The following is a 24,902-nucleotide window of genomic DNA, read 5'->3' as shown; positions in this document are numbered from 1 at the left end:
GCTCTAGGGAAGGCCATACTTTTGCGTATTACAACATAACAAATCAAATCAAGTGAATCCATTTAAACTGAACAGACTATATTCTGTTAAATGTACTTTAATTGGTAGAGAGTGTATAATGTAATTTTAAAATGGTATTTTAATGATCCTGGGGAGCAAAAACACTCATTTAAGCGTAAAATTTGTTCATCCACTGATTCAACAACTATTTATTGAGTAGCTACTATACTGGGAAATTTAGCTAGTGGAATGCTATGGATGTTTCAGTTAAAAAACAGATTAGATTTTCATTTACACCACTTTCTAGAAAGTATTCTTTTGTAATCCACTTAAAGGTGAACTTTGTAAATGGAAATGATAACATTGATTTCATGTGGTTAATTATTATAATAAGTGATAATATGACAAATAATAGGCACTCAATACATGGAAAAGATTGTGTTTTTGTTGTTGATGCTAAAAACATTGAAAAAAAAAATCTTTGGTATTTTCCTAAAGGAAACTTACTTTGAAATTTGGGAGCCTAAGTTAACATAAATAAACTAAATGCTACAAAGTTAATTGCAAAGGAATTAACCTATTATGAACCTGAAATGTGCCTAATCCCAGATAGATGATTTTTAAATCTCTTGCTTGGCAGTTAAGTAAAATTCTAAAATGACTTAAAAAAATAATAGAATCATCACCTTAACATTCAATTCATGTAAAACTTACTCTTCCAGTACAGCCAAAACTAGCTTCATAGAATAACCTCACCCACCTGAGTGCCCTCTAGGGAACTAAGGAGGTCAGAAAATACCAGCATCTCACATTTTATAAGCTTGTCAAAATAAAACAAAGAATTAGGACAACAGTTAGTAAATAATAGAATATCAACATGAGGGTATTTTATGTTATTGAAATAATGATTTTTAAAACGATGTAGAAAAGCAGCATCTTTAAATAAAAAAATAAAATAAAATAAAAAATACCTGCACTTTGTAGTGGACACCACCCAGAATCCATTTTTGCTTTGCTACCTTATATGATTTTGTTTATCTACCTTCCTGCCTTATTTTTAGGCAAATAACTTCTGGATTACTTTGCTTGCTTTAGGTGTATCACATTCTCATTGATGGGGATTATTTAGGAATAGTTATGTGACAGAGTTCTAGCCAGAGAGCTATAATGAAAATCTGATGGGGGCTTTTATGAAAATAGCCTTGCTCTGAAGAAAGCTACAAGAGGAAGTGAGCTGTCTTTGTTTCCTCAGCTCATCATCTTATCTGTATGTGATACCAGCAACATGGCAGCGATCTTTAGACCAGACAATGAAACCATAATTGAATATGGCAGTTTGTAGAGATGAGAACCACCTGCGACCTTGACCTGTATGACCATATATTATTTTTCACCTTTTTTGTAAAAGTACTTTTATTCCTCTGTTGACTTTTTACCTTGAATAAACTAACATTAAACAAGCCCCACTCTCACTTTGTACTTCCTGATATTTGAGATAACTGCCCTTACAGTCTAAGTCAGTTTGAGCAGTGGTTGCTATTTCTTTTAGCTGAAAGCATTTTCACTAAGACTGTAACATTCAAAAACACAAATGCACATGGACAATGATTGGAAATATATATATGAGATAAATAGATCATATTTACATATAACGTATAAACACACATATATATGAAAATATATAGTGCATTTTATACAATTGTTAAAACATTTTTATATTATTATATTATCTTTTCAGAGAAAAAGTAGCAGAGCTACCCTATGTATGAATGAAAATGATCTGTTAAAGGCTAAAGATTTCTGTTCTACCTGTGAGTATGCTCTAGAACATATGTCTATTTTATGTGTTCCCAAGCTGACTATTTATTCAGCAGATTAGAAATAATAAAATCAGTTGAGCTTCACTAAAAAAAAGTCACCTGGGACAAAAAAAAGTAAATATCTAAATATCTGGACTTCTATCTGCCTGTAATATGTGCGGTGAAATCCCAATTTACTCTTTAAAGCTAAGCAAAGAATGTCTGAAAGAGGGAAAAACAGAAAAGGTAGAAGTGTAGCTTCTTGAGTCAACTCACAGTTCAGGTGACCCCATCTCAGACCCTTTTACATTCTCATCCATACTCTATTTTCTGGCTTGACATGTGACTCTTCTCTGTAGAATTAGTTCTTTTGTCATTTTATTCTTTCTTCCTTGGGCAGACTTGGGACAAATATCCCTCTTCCCCATAGCTACTTCTTCTTCTTCTTTCCCTTCGGCATATCAGATTCTGTAGCAGTTTACTATTGCTGAATTATGTGGTCCGGAGTCCCACAACGTTGCATCAAAGTATTGACTGGGCATAGTTTTTTCTGTATCATGGGACCCATTCTAAGATCAGGTGGTTGTTCACAGAATTTGGTTCCTTGTGGTTGTAGAACTGAGGTCTGAATTTTCTTGCTGGTATTAGCCAGGTATCATTTTCAGTTCCTAGAGTCTGCCCACAATTTCTTGCCACATGGCTTTCTTACAACATAGCATCTTACTTCTTCAAGTCCAACAGGAGCATCTCTTGCCCCCATTGGCTAAAACAGTCTTATTGTAACATAATGCTATCATGAAAATGAATATCCCATCATCTTGCCATATTCTATTGGCTAGAAGGAAGTCCCAGGTTCTACCTGCACTCGGGGAGAGGGGGTTATGCATGAGTATGACTAACTGGGGGTTATAATAAAGCGTTTCTGCCAGAGACCTTATATTTCTCCACCCACCTCCTACACAGTGTCTCCGCCCACCTCCTACACTGGTGCCACTCAACTAGTGCTTGGAGGCTCTACATATCAGGTGGTGACACTTAGAGTCAGACAAACCTACATTCAGGTACCAGTTATCCTCCCTAGTACTTAGGTTCCTCATTTGTAAAATGTAAAATATTTTAGGTTAAAGTTTTCACAGCTCTGCCATAAAGATTCATCTAGGTAATATAAAAGAAACATGTTAATTCTTCTTTTATATGCTTAGTAGGAACTCAAAGTAGGCAAATGTTAAAAGTAAACGGCTACGAGTTTTGCGTGCATACTTTAAACCAAGGAGCTCTTAAAAAAACAAGCACATGTGAGTATGCCACTCTCTTCTTTAAAGCTCTCCAAAGCCTCCTAATGCTCTTAATAGGAATCCTCAGCATGACCCACCAGGTTCCCTGTGACAGGATCCTGCTGACTTTATCTATTGCCATAGGCTTCCCCAGGCTCTGCTTTCTTTTACTTTCTTAAGGGCTGCCCTTCTCACCTTGGCCCTTTGCAGGAGCTCATCCCCCTCCCTAGCACTCTCCTGCATGCTTTAACTTGTATAATTGCACTTATTTTTATAAAACTATAATATATAGGTATTACTGATCTCCATTTATAGAAGAGATTAGAATTTGAGGTTGTTGGCTTTTGAACACACACAATTACAAAGAGTAACCTAGGATTTGAATCGAGAACTGTCTGATTCTAAACCCTATCCTCTTTTCTGTTCAGATTGTTAGTCTAAATATGAGGCCTAGGCTACCCCTTTTCTTTTCTCTATTAATTTTTCTAGGAAATATTTAGGGCAGCACGAGTGAGTCTTAATATTTCAAATGTATGAGTGTAAATTGCCTCCTCTATTTCAAGTTGCGCCTCTGGTACTTGACCAAATGGAAATATATTAAATCAGTCTGGACTAAATAAGGACCTTTTTAGCCACCATTCCAAAAGTGATTACATGCTTTAAAATGTTTTATAATAGAAATATATTATGGAGATTTTTTGTCTGAAATTTATGTTTTCATGTGTGAGTGGGGGGATAGGGCGATGAGGATATTGATTTATTTTCAGTAGATTAAACCAGATAACGGATAGAAATCACTCAGGATAGTACCTGACACATAGAAGCTGCTTAGCAAATTGTATTACCGTATTCATTCATTTTTTTTTTCTTTTCTTTTTTTTTTTTTGTCCATTCTGATACATAGTCAGAATAACACTTTAAATTTGTCTCCCATGCTTTGTAGTCAGAATACCTGGGCTAGAATGCTGGCTGATAAATAAAGTAAAGATTTATCAGCAACCGATTATAAAGCAAGGTAACATGATAACAACAGGAGGCAGTTTTCATCCAGGTTGTGACCAAACCCGTAAGGAGTTTAAAATCTTGTTGGGAGAAATGATACATAGAAGAAAATAATTAGAGCAAAAAAATATAAAAACTATGTTCCAGGTAAGTAAGAGGCATTTTTATGTCTAAACTTTGCTTAAAGTTTACAAAAACATTTCACATGTTATTTCATTTAATTTTCCTGACATTTCTCAGTCACACATATCGTGATTATTATTCTGTTAAAGAAACTAAGTTTGGAAGATGGCAGATGCTAAAACATTAAAGACTATAAGTAGTTGAACTGCATCTGGGATCTCTGATCTCAAATTGCAATTCATTCATTCATTCATTTACTCATTAACCATTTATTGAATAAAACTTATTTGTACTTCATATGCATTTCACATAGTAGACAAATTGCCTGAAATATTGAGTGTGATATCCTAACACCGGGACTAATGCTAAAACCAGTACTTCTGAGAGGGACTGTAGGTCTCAAAGGGGGTGATGGTGAGAATGTATACATGGAGTTTGCACTAATACATAACTGTGTTGAGCAGTAACCATCCCCCCTTTTGTATAAGGGGACCTAGTTACTTTTTACTAATATTTCTTCCCTTTCCCATTCTAAGCCACCTTAGCTAAACTGCCATGGAAATACTGAGACAGGAGAGTACTTCCAGGTGAAAAGAACACCTGTGAGCATCTCCTCCAGGTCACTCTGAACAAACACATTCAGTTCACATGAAGATGCTAAGGTATCTAAAAGAAATGTGCCCCGAGTTTGGTAACCTCTTTTGAGCTTATCCAGGATACTCCCATTTTTCTCTCAGACATTTAGATTTCAATATTATTACTCTTATTATTGTAAATTTATAGAGGGCTATTACATTAAAAAGAGGGGGAAAACACTGAGAAAAATAATTGTTGACATCCTATTAAATGTCCTTTCCTACTTTTTCTATAGATATTTTAAACAAACAACAAATATGCTACCAGAATACTGTTCATAATTTGCCTTTCACATTGATTGTGTCGTGAACATCTCTCCTCCTGCCAAACTCTAATGCATATTCAGCAGTACTTTTATGGTTGTGTTGTAGTCTATGGAATGGAAAATGTATGTAATGAATTCTCTGTGGATGCTACTTCTTATCGGTTCTTTGATTCTCCTCTTTGGCTCTGTCTCCGGCCCTCCCACTCTCCTATTATTCCTCCGTCCCTCCTTCTCTCTCTTCAACAGACACTGGTTGATTGCCTCACCAGTGACAAGCTCACAGACAAACTAGAAATCTTTGAATGGGGGTGAAATAAAAGGGCAAGGGCCCCAGAAGCTGACAGGTGATCTGAATCACGATTCTCAGGCTTACACCTTGTGAGGTGAGGCCTGCATTTCCCTTTCTCATGACTGACACACACTTTTAGATTAACTTGCCTTTCTGGAATCCTTCCTTTTTCTTATGTAGCTTCCTCTTAATTTATACCCTTTCTCTCATCCTGCACAGATGCGTTTAAAATAACAATATGTATTTTTTATAAGGGAATTCCTGGAAAACATTATTTTTTTTTTAACAGTCTATAACGAGTTGAACTCTGTATCTACTCCTGTGACTAAAACACCTCCAACTTTTGAATTTGCATGTTGTTCTCATTCAAAATGCATGGTTTATTATAACTGGACAATCATAGGCCCTTCATTTCACACGCTGCCCTCTTCTCCACCAGTTAGTGACCCTCCTGTTTCATCCAACACATCATCTTGATGTGAGAAACTAAACAACATGGTATCAGAACTATGATGGAATATATATATATATAGATACATGTATATCCTAAGACATTGAACGTAAAACATGCAGTGCATATGCCAGGGACTTTGGTCGGTTTTGCAGCAGTATCAAATCTGCATAATTTGTCATGATTAGATCTGAAAAAAAAAGTGAATGTTACTAGTATCACCAGCATCTCAGATTTCACAGACACCAGTTTACTCTCTGCGCCCTGCAGAGTGGCTAGAGATTTAGAACCTCTAAATCTCATCTTATTTCTCTAGGTTGCTGGTACATGTTTCCCTTTCATATATACACTAAGGAAGGAAGGAAGGGAGGGAGGGAGGGAGGGAGGGAGGGAGGGAGGGAGGGAGGAAGGAAGGAAGGAAGGAAGGAAGGAAGGAAGGAAGGAAGGAAGGAAGGAAAATAGTATAATTAATAAAATTACTGAGTATGAACTAATTAGATTAGAAAGCCAAAAGACTGGTCTGTAGTCTCAGGTGCATTGCTGTCTCATCTCTACCTCCAAGGAATTCCTCTCTACCCACCTTGGGCTTTATTTCTTCCTCAGCTATGCACTGGGAAGTCTAAGTACCTTCCACAAGGTGGGGAGGTGAGTACAGGACTTATAAAAGTGTGTAGAAACGTGTTAAGTATTATCACTATTGACTTACATTTTTGCTAAAAGCCTGACTAAAAATCAGAAGAAAAACTTCCTTGGCTTTCCATGGTTTTAGTTACCTGTGGTCAACCAGCGTCTAAAAATAATGAACAGAAAATTCCAGAAATAAACAATTCATAAGTTTTAAGTTGCATACTGTTCTGAGTAGTGTGATGAAATCTTGTGCTGTCCTGCTCCATCCCACCTGAGACATGAATCATCCCTTTGCCCAATGTTCATGCTATATAAGCTACCCACTCATTAGTCACTTAGTAGCCATGTTGGTTATTAGATCGCTTACCTAGGTATTGCAATGCTGTGTTCAGGTAATACTGATTTTACTTAATGGACACAAAGTTCAAGAGCAGTGATGGTGGCTATTTGGATATGCCAAAGAGAGTAAACTACATATGTCTAGGAAAAAACACAGTATATGTAGTGCTCAGTACTACTGTGGTTTCAGGTATCCACTGGGGATCCTGGAGTGTATCCCTCACAAATAAAGGGGTGGGGGGGTACTGTATTGCAATTTATCCTTCATCAACTTAACAGGAAGAATTATGAACTTTTAACTATAAAATATAATTAGATACACGTATTTCTCAGACCCCAGAGGTTAACAAATTGTAAATGATTACTATGGTTAGACATTTCTCACGCACTCACAGCAAATCAAGTGCAGTGCGGTATACAACCAAGAACTCTCCCTACCTTCAAAGAGCTTACAGACACCACCGTGGACTGTTCATGAATTTACTGCTCTAGATTTTTGTATACAAAAAGGGTTCTTTTCTCTTTTCATTTTAATTGAGAAGATTGAGCCTAAGACCACATGTGATGGTAAAACATACTCTATCTTTAGAGTCAAGACTCTCTAAACACAAATTCCAGTAGCAACTCATTAATTGTATAACTTTAATTCCTCTTAACCTCACTTGCAGGATTATTATGTCAATAATAAAATATATATATATATATATATATATATATATATATATATATATGCTGTTATATATAGGTATATAAAACTGTGTGTGTGTGTATGTGTGTGTGTGTATATATATATATGAGTACGCACATGCATGTATGTATATATACAGTCAATTATACGTGGCATATATATGAAAGTGCCTAGTAGAGTGATGAGCACATAGACACTCAATAAATACTAGTTTATGGAGTGATTCAAAGAAAGAGCAAGGACTTTGGAGCCACATAAGTGTGGGTTTGAATTTTTGTTTCTGGCTGATATATGGCAATGAAAGATTTGAATTTTTGTATGTCTCACTCCAAAGCTATGCCTCTCTCTCTGTTTCATACTCCCAAAGCAGAATAATGTTACACTAATTCCAAAGCAACCCCGAAGAATATAGAAAAAACTTGGTGATTCTTGTGCGAGGTGAAGCACTAGTCACCCTCCTGCTTATCTGGATAATGGTCTTAGATAGCTCAGGTAACAGCTACACAGTGTTTCCAGTGGCCAGCTCACTTATCATCAATTCCCATCTAGTTTCTCTCCATGTCATTTAGGTACTGGTTTGCAGAGTGGCTCAAAGATCTCTGGAGGATGTAAAATTGAGAATGTTCTTTCTTACTTTGGGGATTAGTGAATCAATTATTCTTAAAAGTCATAGCTTCTCCTCAGAGAAGCCCTTCCTAGAGTTAACCATTTACAACTGGAGTGAGTCATCTGCCTTTCTGGAAGGCAGGGGACTTTAGCCAGTTTTCATCGAATGCATTCATAGATAAGGCTGGTAATCTGTCTGATTTTCTTTGTAGATGCAATTCTCTGTTTTCTTTATTACATATAATACCCTGGGGCTAATATGTATATGTCACACTATGCTATTTGTCTCATGAGAAAGAAAAGGATATAGACAGACCTGTTTTACAATAAATATATCACAGTTTCCATGATGCACCTGAGATTACCTGGGGCTCCACACCACATAAGGGAAAGGGATATGGGACCGAGGAATAGCAACCTGACAACGTATTTGTCCTCCTCCTGAGAGGCAGGAGGCTGGAGAGAGAAAAGTGCATTCTCCTTCTAGTCACATGAATCAAATTTCCAAGTCAGACTTTGTCTCTTACTCCGGGGCTACTTGGGCAAGATAGTCCTCCTCTGTACCTAAGCTTTCCCATGTATAAAATCAGGATAACACATGAAACCCTGCATGAGAATTAAACAAAAAAGTCAATGCATGCAGTAGTTAGCACAGAATAGGTACACCTTGACTATCAGTTCTCCAACCTGCTATGTCTTTATTTAAGATTTTTAGAAGACTTCCATCATGAGTAACACTCACTTTCTTTCTTTTTTATTTTTTTAGAAAACAAACTCTGCAGTTGTTTTTTTGTAAAATTGCTTTATAATAAATTTCTGAAAAGTTGCACTTGTTCTGAGTTGATTTCACATTGTACATGAGGGATGAAGAAGAATAGAATTAAAATATCATGACTATTTACACGTTTGTGTTTTTAACAAAAAGGAGAACAGATTTGGTTGACCAGATGCCATGTTCTACCCTCTGCCTCCTACATTAATGATATCTGTGTTTCTGAGCGTTGGTTTTCTCATTTGTAAAATGGGCATAATAATGCTTTGCTTATGTCTTATTACTTAGTACATGCAATTGAATTACCTATCACTTTTTCTAATCATATTATTTCATTAATCTTCACATTTTATCATTTTATATGCAACTTTTATTATCATGTGAGAATGGTTCAGTCTACTGAGGAAAATCTCTTCCATTTTTAGAACTTGAACATAATTAAAGAGAAAATATTTGTGCTTTCTTATTTATCCCCTAAGGTTTAAATATCAAAAACAAAGAGTGAAGTATATGGAAGAAATGAAATAGCTTAAAAATATTTAATAATGCCTTCAATTTCCTGGAGCTGTTCTCTTTCCCTTTTCTTTGCTATTTAAGATGTTTTCATAGACAGACTCAACAAAATTAAGATAGCCATAACTGAGCTTTTCCAGTGATTTCTTATTTTCAAATTTATCCTACTAATGTGTACGAGTTGAACAGGTGAAGAGGTTAAAAAGTCTTTGGTTCTTTAATTTGAAAAGATGTTGATACTGAGTGGATTTTCATTGGCTTGACCATTTACTTGCTGAGCACTAGCCATGTGCTGGTCATGCTCACATACATCATTGCTTTTAGTTCTCACAACACTCTTCAGACAATTTTATGATCCCAGTTTGTAAACACTGATGAGGACACTGAGGCTTAGAGCGGTGAAGTCACAGTAGGTAATGGAACCTACATATGAATCTAGACTTGTCTGTCATGCTCTCTCACTGTAGCCAGATAAGCTCACAGGCTGAAATAATTAATCTTTGCCTCTAACCATTAGATGGGCTAGAATTTTAATTGGCAAAATGCAGGAGAGTCAATTTCCGACTTCACTTCAGTAAGGGACCTCTCAGTAGTTCAATAAGGGAACGGTTTTCAACAGTGAACAAGCAAATGTAGGATCTAGTAGCTATTGAAATATTTCAGAGTCTAGTACTTGAACAATGTTAAAAAAAAGTCTTCCCAGCTGCTCGTTAATTAACGAAATTTGTGATTTAGGAAGAACACATTACATATTAAAAATGCATTCTTTACAGCAATGGTCATTAACAGAGGTCCTCAGAAGCCCTCAATCACTAGCATAAGAATCCCTTAGGCTCTTTTTAGAAATTCATATTCCTGAGCTCCTTGACAAGACCTACTGAATCAAAATTCTGGAGGCAGGGGGGCAACAATTTGTTCTCCTGGTTATTCCAATGTTTGCAAAAGTTGAGTTCCAAAGATCTATAGTTTACACGTAAAGAATTATACTAGGCCTACACCACAACACTCACCTGGAAATCCATTTATTCAACAGGTATTCTGAGTCCTTCTCATTGAACATCATCATACATAGCTAGACATTCAGGGCACATAGTACCTATTTATAAGGATAAGATAAAAGCCTGAGCCTAGAAATGCTTGAAATCCAATTCAGGGATAAAACTAATATGCAGGAAGTTTGACTCCAAACCCATAAATATGTTAATATTATATGTTAATAAAAAAACATAATATAGGGATATCACATTACGAACATGATAAACATGTCCAGAGAAATGAGCTACAACCCTGTGGGATGCTGTTATCAGATAATTCTTCTTGAAGGAGGAAAACAAATGAGATTAGAAACAGATGAGATGGGCACTTGTCTTATTAGGGAGACCACCTCATGGATGGTGTAGATACCTGACCACTGCACTGTACACCTGAAGCTGAAGCTGAATAATACTGAATGTCAACCACATATGATATCAGAGGGTAGGAGATTGGGGGAAGGGGGTTATCACTTTGTGAGTGGTATAAATGTCTAACTATTACATTGTTTTGTAATGCTAATAAAACTAATAAAATAATTTAAAAAAAGAAACAGATAAATGTGGAGTTACATCCAGCCATGTAGTAGTCAAGTGACCCTGAATACATTAAATATCCTCCGTGCTTCTGAGGTTCCTCATATAACATAGGGATTATATAGCGAAGGTGATGAGGATGATTATGGTGAGGAAGATGATAAAGAATGACAATAATATAATTTCATGATGTTATAAGATGCACACAATGTTTTGGAAAGGGAATGACATAGAGATTATACTCAATGCATTCAAATTCCTTTAACCCCTTTTGTACCATAACTATTTTCACTTAATCTGCAATCATTCCTGGCCATGAACTGTTGAAAGAACTTCTCTTACATCATCTTAAACAATCCTTATAACTTTCATAAGGCAGATATGTCATACCAATTTTAGAGATGAAGAGAGAGAGAGAGAGAGAGAGAGAGAGAGAGAGGAAAAAGAAGGAGGAGGAAGAGGAGGAGGAGGGGGGAGAGGAGAGGGAAGGGAAGGAAGGGAAGGAGGAAGAAGGAAGAGGGACGGAGGAAGAGAGAGACAGAGAGATAGAGATGGAGCTAGAGGAGAGGAGATGAGCAAAGGGAAGGAAGGGAAGAGAAAGAAGGGAAGGAAGGAATGAAGGAAGGAAGGGAGGGAGGGAGGAAGGAAAGAAGGAAAGAAGGTTTCACATGTGTGATAACATTATCATGTTAAGTCACTGTTCCGTGACATCCTTTGCTGGCTACTGACAATGGCCATTTTCCTTTATCTGTAGAACTCAGCATAACACCTATCATAGGTCAGGCTTTCAATCTGTATCTGCACAAGGAAAAGACAAATAAATAGATAAATAATATAAACTTTTTTTTTGACATTATTGCACCTGATTTTTTTAGGGTAGTAAAAAAGACATACTTAATGTATAGAATAGCATGTTAACGATCTGCAAGAAGTGATGATTAAATTAATTCGAGAACCAGAACTAAAAAGTAGTGAGCCTTCAGTACAGGCAAACTACTATGAGCAGTCCGTGCTTCAACAAGCCATGTTTGGAAAAGCAAGGATGAGGGTAAATTGAGATATTAATAATAACATTTGTATAAAACTGCATAGTTTTTCAACAGTTTTATATACACTATTTCCATATAATCCCTACATCTACCCTAAGAGATAAACAGAGATACGTCCTGTGTTTAAATAAAAATGATGAAGTTTAAAAAGCTTTCATTCTCTATAATTGTGATAGGAGAACTCCAACCACACGTGCAGTCTGTGATCTTTTATGGCCTACCATCCCCTGGCCTTTATGTTACTTGATTACAATGCATCTACCTCACATTCATCTTTCTCTTCTCTGCATCTATCCTGAGAGGCTTTGTCAACTGCTGGTTAAGTTCTATCTTCACTCTGCAGCAATCCCCTACTCCACATCATAACCCAACGAGCACAAAAAACTACCGTGATTTCCCAAAAATAAGATGGAACCTTACATTAATTTTTGCTCCAAAAGACACATTAGGGCGTATTTTCAGGGGATGTCTTATTTTTCATGTACAGCAATCTACATTTATTCAAATACAGTCATGTTTTCTTCTGGAACATTGTCATAATGCACTAAATGCTTCCGTCTGGCTGACGATCTTAACTGGGGCTTATTTTCAGGGAAAAACGGTAATCATCTTGTCCTTTGCTCTTCTGCTGGGGTGAAGGGATTAGAGTGGAAAGGAATGAAGAAAGGAAGAGGTGATCCTTAGGTAATGAGAAACAGGGAGGAGAGAGGAAGTGGAGACTTATGATCCTGCAGAAAGCTTTTGCAGATTTCTGCGTTTTGCTGAGTGTTATTTCTATTTCTTTCTGTATAGATACATTGATCTAAATATTCATAAAAAATATTAGGTAAAAATATCGCTTTTCTTTTATCAAAAATTTTTTTTCCCTAATGTGGTTTTGCTAATGAAAGGGAAGTTGATGATGGTAATACAACTTCATATTTACAGTCTTTTAGTCCACATTTGATCTTTGTAACAACATGAAAACAAACCAAGGTTCAGAGTAAAGGAATGACTTTCTTCAAGGTCACTTAGCTTAAAAGAAAGTACAGCTGGATCTTGAAGCCCCATATTCTTTCTATTATCATATCCTGTAGCTGGCATGTGGAAACCCTGTCATTATAATAACTTTAGACCAAATTAATCTATCTTCAGATAGACATGATTTATATAAAAGTCCCACAAGGCAAGTCCTGTCATTTTAAATTCAGTTGAACAGGTGAAACAAACATGTGATTTTATAACATGGAACAACCAATTTCCTACCATGAATGGAGCTGACATCAATTTCAAAGAAACAAAAGCAAGAAAGAAACAAATCAGGTTAGCGTGGCTGTTTACAAAGTGAGAATTAGAACCACAACCACATGTCCGCAGACTTTTTGTGTCAGAAGACAATAGTTTGCAGCATTTCTCCAAGCTTGCTTTCAATTATGAGCTGATAATGACTACTACTTGGATATCAAGTTTTATTTTCAAGCATATTTTGCCTCAAAGACATTCTTAGGTTCTCCAAAAGAGTCTTGTTAATAAGAAATAGTCTGTGCGGCCTCTTCAAAGAGGCAGGATGATGTCATGAAATGGACTGTGGAGTTAGGCAGAACGGGTTTCAAATTCCAGCTCTGACACTTTTTAGCTTTGTTATATTGGACTTATTGTAGGAAATGGACATACCGTGTTTCCCCCAAAATAAGACCTGGCCTGACAATCAGCTCTAATGTGTTTGTTGGAGCAAAAATTAATATAAGACCTAGTCTTACTTTACTGTAAGACTGGGTATAATATAATATAATACAATACAGTATAATATAATAAATATAATACCAGCTCTTATATTAATTTTTGCTCCAAAAGACGCATTAGAGCTGATTGTCCAGCTAGGTCTTATTTTCGGGGAAACACGGTAATAATCCTGAGTCTATTTTTTATGAGAAGTTTAAATGAAAACTTTTCTTCTAGTGCTTGCAAATATATTCAAAGTTCAGTATTGATACTCATTTTTATGCTTTACACATCTACTGTGTGACCCTACCTGATAGAAGGAGCACTATAAATACTTGTAGACTTGCAGGAATTCCAGTTATATGTCCTAAATGATGGAAATCAAATACAAATCTTGGTTTTCTGTATCAAGCCCTGGTGTTGGGCTGAATGACTGAGATCAGGGTCCCACCTGATGATAGAGGAATCTCTCATGGCTGAATCTTTCATCACTGCTGTCGAGTGCTCTAGCTGATGTGTATAGCTTTACGATCCTGGGGGAAGCACTTGGTATTTGTTCTGCCATCTGTAAGATGGGGATAAGCTAGCATTGAGGATTTCGATGAAGATGAACTCAGATACTACATGTGAAAATCTTCATAAAGTGTAAAAGTCTATTTTAATACAGAGAAGCATTATTGCTACTGTCACGTCTTGAACTGATGGTTGATGGTATTTGTGTATCATAGATCAATTGTTTGGCCAGGAATGTGGATTCTGTAACAATATGTATTTTTAAAGTTTAGAATAAAGCAAAGAATAAAATTAGAATGTTTGAGATCATCATGCAAAGATCATCTAAAGGTTTTTGTTATTATTGATTTATTTATTTGCTCTCCCTAGAAGTTGAGTGTATTTGTAAACTCCTCATTTGTATTCTTTTCTTTGTTCTGGTTCAGGAATGACACAGTGAAAAAAAAAAAATCCTATTCTTGTTATATTTCTGACTTGTTCCAACTTAAGCATATTTTGAGCTAACTTGTTCTTATGAGATTTTGCCATTGTTTCTTGACTTAAGAAAGAGAAGAAAGAAGTCTTATTTGTCATTTTATTTATAGGATGGAATTTGCCTCGAAACTTTTTTTTTATCTGACTGAATGGAAGGAAAACATCTTGGACAAGGGTGCCTACACTGATCATATTTCCATTAAAGCACAGCCAAGTTCAGTTCATTTCCAAAACCATGTATGTGCTGAGTATCCACTCTGCCTCACTCTGTGCTAGTCGGTAAGGAGAGGAGAAAACATGGCTCCTTGTTCTCAAGGCCCTCAGTATACAGTTGGGGGGGGGGGACAAATGCTTAATTACAATTCAATATGTTGAATCATTTCCTATCGGTGTGCACAGAAGGCCAGCAGAGCTCACAAGATGGCCATCTAGACTGAGGCGGCAAAACAGACAAGGGAGTCTTCCTGAATGAGGTTACACGGTTTTGTGTCAGAAAAAAATTAAAATATTAAATGAGACAAATTCTCAAAATGACTAGCTAATTTTATTTCAGAAAATAATATTCCAGAAAACAGTTCGATCTTTACTTTCCCTGCAGTACTACACTTTGACTTACTACTAATCTGTTTTTCATTGGTTTCAAGGGTAAAATGTAACTACTTGTCAGCTAATCTAGAAAAATCTCAAGAGGCGAATCCAAGTGTTGGATTTTGTAAAACAGCTGATTATATTTTCTTAAGGCTGTTGTAAGAGGAATACAGATGTTTCATCTTCCAAGTACAAACAACTAACTTGTGTCACTGTATTTAAAAACACACACCTTCTTAAGAAATCGTTGTAAGTGTAGAATCTTTCTCAGAGTATCATGTACCACACATCAAATGAAAATACTGTGATCTGCTACACTACTTCACTAACAGTTTTTCTGAAGTCATACATTTTTCCCTTAGCCTAGGGAAAAGAAAAAAAAAAATCAACTCCCTAATTTATTATTTAAGAAGTCTTGTTAGATCAAAAGGAAAGAAAGGATGAACAGAAGCAAAGAGCATAAAAACCTTTAATATTTGAATGATGGCGTTGTATTTGGAGTGGCCTTTCTCACTGCTGGTGCACAGCATAGCAGAAAAAAGAAACCTAAGGGTGATTTGCTCAAGGTTGTTCAATGTGAGTCAGAAAAGACTGGATATTTGAATGCAAGGCAGAGCTGGCATCTTTCTCCCCTAAGAAAAGTATTTTTGTATGTGATTGGTTTCAATCCCAAAAAGTAAACACAATCACATTTCATACATTTCAAGCAGCAAACAAGGTGTAGCTGCTTTTCTTTAAGGGGAGAAATGTTTGGGAGGCTTCAGGAGACGACATATTTCCTACAGAACAAAAATACAAACACATTGCTCCGTGAGCGTGTGGAGAGACTGGTATGGCCTTCTTGGTACAAATACTGAGGGAAGGGAGATAAAACTCATCAGAGGAAGAGATGGGAGGAAACAGTGAGAAAGCAAGAACGGGGTAGCAGGAATTGCTCCTGCTTCCTGCAACTTCCTAAGCTCCTTGACACTTACCACCTTTGCATGCTTTTTAGTTCCTCCTCATTCCAAGTAAATCCTGCCTAATCATTCCAAGTAAATCCTATCTCCACTATTAACATCTAGTCCACATTCGAGGCCATGGGATCTCCTGCTTAAGAGTTTAGTATGTCCTGTTAAATAGCACTGCATTCAAATACAAATGTTATTTGCTATTAGCTTTAGGGCTTTTGGCAAAATAATTCACCTCTTTGAACCTCAGGCTTTCTCTAGGGGGGAAAAGAAGGAAATAATATTGTCTGCTGCAGAGGTGGTTGTAGAATTAAATGAAGAAATCCATATGCTCAATGCACATTTTCATGGCATATATTGTTTTCTTTTGCTTGTCTTCACTTAAAGAACATTGGTGTTCTTTACTAAAACATGAGGTTACTTTGAAGCCTATCAAAATAGGCTTTGCTACTAAATTCCAATTCTTTCTCATTAAACAATTTAGCGGTAATCCTAAAGCATCTTGTGAAGAGGTGGGTAAAACAACTTTGGCCAGAAAGTACATTCCCTTCCTTTATAACCCAGTTCTCTTTTGCCCCTCTTATCTACCCTAGCATATTTGCTTCTTACTAAAGAACCTTATTCTTAAACTCACAAGTGTTTTTCTGTTTTGGTAAACTGTTAACCCTTCACTATTGTGAAATCCTTTGTGATGCTTTTCATGGGGTTTGGTTCCCACTATGGGATCAGTAAGTTCCAGTAATGGCAAATAGGTATAATGTAAGCCCCATTTGGCAGGAAGGAGCTGATTAGGAAATGGAATTCCCTGTGAAACTGCAACACCATGACACTCCCTGTATACGACCATGTGTCCTTCCTGGATAGTTGTAACTCCGAACATTGTGATTTTTTTTTTTTTTAATATTCAACATCATTTGAGTTGTCCACTTTCTTCTAGAGAGAAGGAAAGTTGGGCTCTCCTGATTCTCAAATTAGCAAGTTTATACCCATGTACAATAGGAAACTGAGGGCAACTTTTAGAGAAAGAATGAACAAAGTCAGGCCTAATATTATAATAAGGGGGTCTGAATGTCAAACTGAATTTTATTAGAGGCTTAATATAAAGAATGACATTTGTGGGAATTACAAAGAAATACAGGCTTGAATCAAATGGATTTGTTAGAGAGAAAGTAGGCCTAGAAAGTAAGCCATTAAAGTTAGCATAGGTGAGAAAGATCATGAAGCAAGGTGAAGACTGGCAGATAGGAAGACGGGCTGGTTAGAATGCTGGGGTCCTAAGAAAATTAGAGATCTGAAAGGTGAGGGAGTTGTGGTCAGTGAATAAGCTTTCAGAGAGATTAACAACTGCAGGTCATCACCAATGACAATTGTGGATTGAAAAGTGATATAGAGAAGTGGAAACTGTTATAAGGAGGGGCATCCAGATCTTCAAGGCCCAGAGACTGTACAGGAGCCACATAGAAAGAAACCTGTTTTTATGGATGAGTAGTATTCCATTGGGTATATGTACCACATCTTCTCTATCCAATCATCGGTCGAACTATTCAGCCATAAGAATGAAGTATTACCAGATGAAATATTACCATTTGTGACAGCCTGGATAGACCTTGAGGGTATTAAGCTAAGTGAAATAATTCAGATGGAAAAGGATAAGAACAATATGAATTCACTCATATGTGAGATATAAAACGAAAAGCAACAAATGAACAAACAAAACAAAAAAACTCATAGACACAGACAACAGAATGGTGGTTGCCAGAGAGGAAGGGGGGTTGGGAGTGGGCAAAGAGGGTAAAGGAGGTCAAATATATTGTGACAGAAGGAGACTAGACTTTGGGTAGTGAGTACACATGGAGTGTACAGCTTTTGTATTATAAAGTTGTACACCTGTAACTTATATTAATTAATGTTAACCCAATAAATTTAAAATTTTTAAAAAAGAACCCACATGTTTTAGGTTCATCTTGTCTACCCCAGGATTTTGTTTCTTACTGTTAGATTGGTGCAAAGGTAATTACGGTTTAACAGGTTAAAAATAATTGTAAAAATCCCAATTACTTTTGCACTGACCTAATAGAAGACATTATTCCAAATCTAACACATTTTTCTGTCTACCTTCTTACTCTTTCCACCAGACTCAACTCTGTAAGAGTCAGTACAGAGAAGATAATGGTTCAACAGAGCTGAAGTCAGCCAAGAATTCAAGGGAGTTAATTTGGTTACATAAGATAATAGAATTTAGGAAAGGGAACTGTGAGGTATAAGCTGGAAATTATAGGCCCTGAAGAATTTTCTACATTAAAGTGGTAGCAGTGTACTTGGGAAGGTTTCCTCATTAGCAAAGAGCATGGAGAAGTCTCCTGGCTTTGAAATGAATTAAGGGTGAGTTGATGAACAGACCTTTGGAGGACTGTTTGGAAGGTGGTGCCCACTTGGAAAAACCACACATTGATTAAAAAAAAGCATGAGCAAAATGAGTGTTTATCGGACATAATAACACGTTTCCATTGCTTTACATACATTAGCTCATGAAATGCATGCAATATCCCTGAGATTCTTATTATTAGCTCCCCTTTACAGAACAGAAAACTGGATTAAAAGGAGGTTAGTGATTTTCCCAAGGTAACATAGTCAGTGAAGGGCAGTGAATTCCAAGCCACATCCTTCCCATTTAGTCTGCAGCCCCTATACTCAACCTGTGTTAACATATTTTGTGTACGTTAGTGGAGGATAGCAGTAGGAAAAACAGACTAAATGGGCCAGGAGAAAGAGACGCAGATTTGAGGAGAAATTGATGGGGGAAGGCAGGCATATATCAAGCGCTCTCTGAATGAATAGAAATGAGTAAATGATTCATGTTGGAAGGTGAATTCTATAGATGGATCTAAGTATTTTGGATTACCAAATAGAAATTTGGTGAAAAATTAATTTTGTGCCACATAAATCTTTCACCCCAGGTAGAACCTAGAAAGTTGCTTAGGGTTTTGAATAAATTTTCCAGGATAAACAAAAAAAATATGCTGGTAAGATTATGGAGAATTTCATGCCAGTGGATTGAAACAGAATTGGCTCCCCTCTAAATATACATATAATAAATGTTCAGTGTGGAAAAAAGTACATAGTGAAATTTGATCTTATTTTATTAGCATGGTGATATTTTCCCCAAATCTAAGACAGCATTGATAGAGAGACTCAACATTATTTTACGTACCACTTAAAAAAATTGAAAATTTTTCAAAATCATAATTTTAACAACTACATAATACTCCATTATGTGGCTATGCCATTTTTAATTTTTTTTTATTTTAACAAGCCCTGAATGATTGGGCAGTAGTTTGTTCCTAATGTTTCATTATTAAAAATAGTGCCGCATTAAAAATAATTTGAATGTAAATGCCAGTATCTGTATTTGACGATTTCCTTAAAAGAGATGCTCCTAAATTTAATTAGTAGATCAATACGCATAAATAATTTTAAGACTTTACTTATGTATTCCCCAATTGCTTCAAAGAAAAGTCATTTAGTTGACACTGGTAAAACCATTTTAAAGCCAGAGATAATGAGGACAGGATAAAGAAGCCAGTACTTAAAAGCTCTTCCCAGAATCTAGATTCTACCAGAGAAGCCAGCACTCACTGCACCTACACCTTATTTCAGCACCGCCCAATCCATTCTTATTTCCCTTGATTCAGAATTGATTTCAAAGCATGTATTGTTTCTAGACTGTTTCTACTCAGCAGACTGAAGAGGACGTCATATCATCTGTTTCTCGAAATGGGTGTGAAGTGTTCTGAGACACTGCAGCCTCCCAAGTTCCCTTCTTCTCAGACAAGGAGAAGAATTCCTGGGTGATAACCCCAGTCCAGATATGGTTTTACACAATCTCACCTTTAGTGGACAATTCTCAGTTACCCCAAAGAAACTGTTTATGTGTTTTCTGTACATATAGGTCCTGCCATAGTTGCTGACCAATTTGAGGCAAACAGACCAAAACAGTAACTGCTTTACCCATTTGTACTGTTTGCTTTATTGAACTCAGCCCTTTAGGAGGGTCTGACCAAGAGGGCAGCAGTGTCTGACCTGACTACACTGCAAAGCCAGATTGGTTAAATTTCAGTTCATCTCAGTATTGTGGGTTAGAATATGTGGATATAAGTAACAGCTCTCCAAATGGCTTACCTCATTCAACCACACCTTTTCGGTCCAATCAGTCCAGTGAAAATGTGATTTATCTAGGAAAGGAGAAATATAAGAACAGAATGAGTAAGGCATACAATTGAAAGTAAGATGTGTAATGTAAAGTATTCAGACAAGTTCAATTCTTGGAGTAAAAATAACAATCTTGCTCCATAATTCAGGAAAGGAACAAATATACAATAAGATAAAATATTTCTATCAAAGGACTCAAACACCACCTATAGAATTTAGACCCATGTTGAGTCTAGCCTTCAGAAATGACTTGGCGAGATGAAACAAGAGTCATTTAATCTCTCTAACTTCAATTTTCTGAATGCAGAGTTGCAGCAGCATTCTACCTCATTAACTCAGGGAGGGGTCTGACAAGTGAATTTGGTCTAATTACAAAATGCCTCTGACATAGCAAGTGCAACATGTATATGTCCTTCCGTGATTTGACTTCTCCCAAGGTATCACCTATGTGTTAATAAGCAACTTTAATTCACGCTGGCATGAAAGTGATGAGTCTAATCCTAAATCTATAATCATGTACTTAGGCATGAGTATTTTTCTCAGTGTGAAATAATCCTGAAACCATTCTGATGCAGTAGTATTCATATATTAAAAGAAAAAACAAAGTAATGCCATGAAGAAAACTTCCCTTTGCCTCTGTTTATTATCTTTTCAAAGAAATGCATAATTAATCATGATTGCTATGCCTTGTTTCATTCTTTATGAAAGGATTAAAAGCTCAAGTAATTTCAGCAGAAACCCGATGATTCCTCTAAGATTCTGGAACTCTACACCTTCAAATTAGTTGAACTATTATGACTTAGAATTATGACTTTTATTTTAACATCCCAACAATGTTAAACATTAAGATACAAATTCACATTCACAAAGTTCAAAGTGAGAAGTCTTTTCATTTTTGTGTGTTTAAATCACCACTATAAACATTTTTGCTCAAATATACCCAGCCCCAACATCACATTTTGGTCTTCCATGCTTTATGTAACATTTCAAAAGAATACATTTTATGTTTCACTAGTTATAAGACATATCAAATGGTAGTATTAGAAATAAATCTTCATTAAGTTCACATTAGAAGACAAAGTGGCCCAAGGACTTCTACTAGAAAGAGAAAAAATGTTTCTTGGATTTGCAAAGGAAACTGTGTACGCTATATCCCATCTAGGTTGGCATCTTCCTGACAGCCCCAGGGTAAGAATCCTAACTAAAAATGCTGATCACCAATCAATACATTTTTTATTAGATTTATTGGGGTGACACTGCTTAGTAAAATCATGTCAGTTTCAAGTGTACAATTCTATAATACATCATCTATATATTGCATTGTGTGTTCACCACCCAAAGTCAAAACTCCTTCCATCATCATCACCATATATTTTACCACCTTTTCCTTCTTCTGCCACCATCCCTGTCTCCTTACCCTCTGGTAACCACTAAACTGTTGTCTGTGTCTATGAGTTTTGTCTTGTTCGTTTGTTGCTTTCAGTTTTATATCCTAAATATAAGTGAAATCATATGGTTCTCGACTATCTCTGTCTGACTTATTTCGCTTAGCATGAAAATATCAAGGTATCACTTCACATCTGTTAGAATGACTGTTATCAACAAGACAAGTAATAACAAATGTTGGAGAGGCTGTGGAAAAAAAGGAACCCTCATACACTGCTGGTGGAATGTAAACTGGTATAGCCACTATGAAAAAAAATATAGAGGTTCCTCAAAAAATTAAGACTAGAACTACTATATGAGCCAGCAATCTCTCTCCTGGGTATTTACCTAAAAAATGTGAAAACATTTATCCATAAAGATATACGTGCTCCGATGTTCACTGCAGTTTTACTTACATTGGCCAAAACATGGAAACAACCAAAGTGTCCTTCAATAGATGACTGGATAAAGATGTGGTGCATATATACAATGGAATATTACTCAGCCATATGAAAAAATACTGCCAATCGGTAGATTTTGATGATGAATCCTGAACTTGTTAAATCCATCATCTAATTTGCCTTTTGGGGTCACACTCACATTTGCATGCACTGACTAAACAAACAAATATATCATTTAAAAATTATCCATCACAACCAGTAATCATTTTCTGATATTTTTTTCCTGTTTCTCCCAAACTAGGGCTAAAGTAGATATTTTTGGAGATGTCCTCAGAATGCACTGCACATTAATGTCTTATAGTATTTTTTATGAAATGTAACAGTTGATTGTTTAGTATGGCCTTTTTCCTCATCATACTTCAGTATATAAAGGAGGTTGACCACATCTTAATCACTGATGAGGCAGAAATTATTAACAGGTGTGTTTGAAACCTCTCCATTTTCTGCTCAAAACAAACAAAAACGTGGTTTTGCTCACTTCGATTAACTCTTCATATTCTCAAAAACACACTCTTTTGTTTGAACAGTTTGTTTGAATAGTTCTTTCATTTTCAATTTCTGGGATATTCTATTAGGACAATTTATAGTGAGTACAGAACTAGAAAGTTATAAGGAAAGGAGATGGAAACAGGAAGGACAGGGCCAAGCGAGTGGATTCTCAGGGGCAAACAGAGGGGAAAGAAAATGCACGGTTTAGATGGAGAATACACAGCATAAAAGTAGCACAGCAAAGCTAGGGGTCAGCAGAATCAGAAGATCAGAAAAGGACAAATAAGAGACAGAAAAAGAAGGGGGGGGCTAATTAATTAGTTGGTTGGTAAGAGACTCTAGGGATAAGAAAATGGTGCTAAAGTACAGGAAAGAAGAGAATTTTAAGAAGTTTAGGGACAATGTTTCCTAATCCTCTTCATTGGTCTTTGAGAGAGCTGAATAATAGCTGAAGTCTCTTTGGGCATTAATTGACTTCTTTGATGGCAAAACACCCTGCACTGAATCAATAGGTCTTTATATTTTAATGGTGGTGTAATCACTTATGCAACCTAATTATTCTGCACAAACTGTATTTCAGATAAGAGTTCGCTGAATTAAAAGAATGTCTGAATAAGTAAAAGTTTTGTATGGTTAATTTTTCCACTAGGGGAAGAAATTAAAAGATGAGAATTTAACATGTATGTAAACGATTTGTCACCCCATCATGTGTGGTGACCTTATTCATCTTTTTTTAATCAAGGATAAAAACTGTGCTACACAAGATAATTAAAGAAACTAAATATAGGTCTTATATCAGAATGGAAGAAAAAAATATAATATCAAGATTCAACTGACAGAAAATGAAAGTTTCATTTATTCAATAACAATTAAGTTGGAGGCAAATTGCCAGGTACTGAGGATCAAAAGACTCTGTTGTTCTGAGGAGGTTTGCAAGTCAGTGGGTGAGAGAAAAGAACTTCCAAAGTCATCTCACTGTTCTTACTAGACGGAAGCCCAAGTTCAATGGACACAAAGGAAGGACCTTCTAAGGGTCAGGACTCTCTTCCTAGGACTCACACTTCAAGGATGAGCTGTTGTTCAGCATGTTTGGCAGAGAAAACTGCATATATAGGACGTTGGGGGATTTGTTTGTTTATTTATCTTAAGGTAGAAGATGCCTCTCGCCTTGCAGAAAGATGACCCTGCAGCAGGCAAAGCTGCTGAAAATGAATTCAGAGGAAAGATGGCGAGAGAGTTACAGGAGAGGTTGTACTTAACAGACATTTTCGGAGTCAGGACTGGCAGGTGTGGTGACTGGATGCGAAAGGTGAGGGCAAGAGAGAAACTGAGGAAGACACAGGTTTGTGGTTTCAGGGACTGGGTGGGTGATGGTTACTCTGTTAACCGAGATGGGATATGTAGGAAGAGCAGTCCTGGCAAGACAGACAATACGTTCATCTTGGATGTGTTGCATTTGAAGTACTTGTAAGACATCTAGCACTTTTAGCCGTAAATAACATGTCCTACATTACGACAATACCGTGGGTTTGTTACAAATGAGCATCAGCCTTATGGATGTAAGGCAAGGAAAAAAAAAAACAATGTGAAAACTCTGGGCAGGGCTGGGAGGGTGAAACAGTGTTTAACAGAAAGCAAAAGGAATTGCTGAGGAGGAATCTTACAAATAAGAAAAAATACTAAAAAATACTGTGAGGATCCAGGAATCTGAACTGAAAAGAAGTTCAAGAAAAACATAGCCTTTGTCCTCCATAAAAAAAAAATCACAGTGTGAAAGAGAGTCTAGGATTTAGACTTAGAAGTCTTCAGTTTCCTCCATCTGAACATTAACAAGGGATATCGATAAGCTCCACACGAAAGAATATATGAGAATATAAAAATGATACTTTCAGCAGTAACAAAGTGTAAGAGCTTCTGAATTATAAATTATTATATAAATATAATAAAAATACATATTTTGAATAGAAATATATCTTCCTTCTTTCCTTCCTTCTTCTTCTTTCCTTCCTGTTGGCATGCGGACACCACAGTATTTATTATTTACTTCAATGGGCACTGCTAGGAAATGAAAGCATCATAGTCAAGTCTAAA

At 36.3% G+C, this 24,902-nt stretch overlaps 1 protein-coding gene across 1 annotated transcript in view; it reads right to left on the bottom strand.

Annotated features, from left to right (window-relative positions):
* TENM4 (teneurin transmembrane protein 4) overlaps nucleotides 1–24,902 on the bottom strand; it is a 2,724,551-nt gene that overhangs the window by 1,667,793 nt on the left and 1,031,856 nt on the right. Inside the window, exon 6 of the mRNA XM_074335694.2 lies at nucleotides 20,407–20,459. The gene's annotated coding sequence lies outside the window, so the exon portion shown is untranslated. The remainder of the gene's footprint in view (nucleotides 1–20,406; nucleotides 20,460–24,902) is intronic.

The sequence above is a fragment of the Rhinolophus sinicus genome, chromosome 14, assembly GCF_057876585.1.
Source record: "Rhinolophus sinicus isolate RSI-liver-muscle chromosome 14, RSI-T2T, whole genome shotgun sequence".
NCBI lineage: Eukaryota > Metazoa > Chordata > Mammalia > Chiroptera > Rhinolophidae > Rhinolophus > Rhinolophus sinicus.
The sequence above is the reverse complement of the archived record's forward strand: the minus strand, read 5'-3'. Positions and strand labels throughout refer to the sequence as shown.